Genomic DNA, 2,021 nt, shown 5'->3' on the forward strand with positions numbered 1-2,021 from the left:
GTAGATGTAGGTGTATAGACGTAGATGTGGATGTAGAGGTGGATGTATGCATGTAGATGTAGATGTATAGAGGTGAATGTGAATGTGGATGAGGATGTATGCATAGGGATGTAGATGTATGCATGTAGATGTGAATGTACGCATATAGTTGTGGATGTATGGATGTGAATATACGATTGTGATGTGAGGGAATCTGAAGTGATGAGATGGAAATGATGTGATGGGATGAGTATACATATAAATGGAATATGGAATAAGTAATGTAGATTGAGGAGGGATAATGTGGAAAAATGAAAGTTAAAATAGAAATTGTATTGTAAATTGTTTGTAAATGCTGTCTGTAAATGATTGTTTTATGTCAAGAATGCTGGGGGGAGCATTTTGACCGTCTTGTGATTAAGGTCGTGATGAGAAAGTTGCAACTGCTGACGGGGAGTCAATGAAGGACGTCTCGCGTAGCAAGGTCGGCCGAGGTCTTGACCAGCCTCGGTGCGATTAAAATGGTGAGCTTCCGGTACGGTGGATGAGGGGCCAAGGAAGCGGCCTATGCGTGAAGCGCTAGGTTACCTGCGAAGGATCCTAGAGGGTGCTGACCATACGGTGCTCGGGCTCTGGGTCGCCTAGGATACCCACGCGTGCGTCGAGGAAGATATTGGAACAGAGTTGGAGTTGTTTTCTGAAATCGAGCATGGATCTGGTTGATTGACCTTGCTGGTCTTCAATGGATGAGTCCATGGCTCCTTATATGGATCTGTTGGTTGATCTTGCTGATCTTCAACGAGAGTCCATCATGTTAAGTGATTATATTGCCAAGTATTATGGGCTAGGAACTATCGAAACGGCTCCTGAGCGTTCTAGTTGCCAATGATGCCATATATACTCTGAGGAAGGAATGATGGGAAATTAAGAATCAATTGGATAAATTGGAAGATGGTGATCAATGATACTATGGTTTTATTAAAGGATTGTTTTAAACTGGTTGAGTCTGGTTGAAAAAAGGCAATTTCATATTGGGTGTGTGAGTGGTGTGACTAGTTTTATTTTGCATGAACATCCGGCTAGGGGGCCTCGGAACTCTTTTCCTTGGTACCCGGGACAAAACCTAACCAAATTTTTAATTGGATCCCATCACTACAGTGGTTGGGCGGTTGGCTAACCCATGGGATTGGATGGGGTTAGGCTGGACTGATGGATCCGTAAATCGAGACTCAAACTTTTGTTTTTACGATAGAAAAAAAATAAATCCCGGATAGTAATTGTTCTATGGATAGGAATCAACGGCTGTGCCTCTTGAATGGGGAAAAAAGCGTTGATCCCAATGATCCAAGTACAAGTTTCTTCCTTGAACTGACTAAGTACCTTATAGATGTAATTGGATCATCTCGATCAGAAATGATCTTGACTACGTTAGAGTAAAAAGTTATCCTGGTGGAATCGCCCGTGCTTTCCGGTAAAGGAAGTTTTTTCGGGTTCGGTTTTGGAACAACCGACGGACTAGTCTCTTATCCGGATATCCGTGGGCGAGGCCCCGAGTGTGGGACCCCTGTCCCGTGCGAGAAGCGCTACTTCCGCTGCCAGTACCCTGAATCCGTTGCTCGGTGGGAACAGGGATCTTACACTTACCACAATAATAGCATTCACGTGCATCATTATATTGCCTTTGCCAATTTCCACGGCCTCTTTGACTCCCCCTGCCTCTGAATTTGCCTCTTCCACCTGCGTGTTGTTGTTGTTGTTGATTCTGGGACTGTTGTTGTTGCTGCTGCTGCTGGCCATAATTCTGATTACCTGTTTGGCCACCTCCTTGACCGCGTCCACGGCCTCCTCTACCTCGTCCTCTTCCTAAACTCGTGTAGAAGGCCTGTTGCTCTGAACTGTTTTTGCTTTGTGAAGACTGTTGGTCTTCACCCAAGCTCTTCTCTTCGATAATCAGCATAGACACCAAATTTGTAAAGTTGGGAATGTTTTCCCGAGTCTGAATGGACGTCTTGAATGCCTTATATTGTGGCCCGAGACCACGT

This window comes from Cibotium barometz, chromosome 9, assembly GCF_041138505.1.
Source record: "Cibotium barometz isolate CiBa-2024 chromosome 9, ASM4113850v1, whole genome shotgun sequence".
In the NCBI taxonomy this organism is placed as follows: domain Eukaryota; kingdom Viridiplantae; phylum Streptophyta; class Polypodiopsida; order Cyatheales; family Cibotiaceae; genus Cibotium; species Cibotium barometz.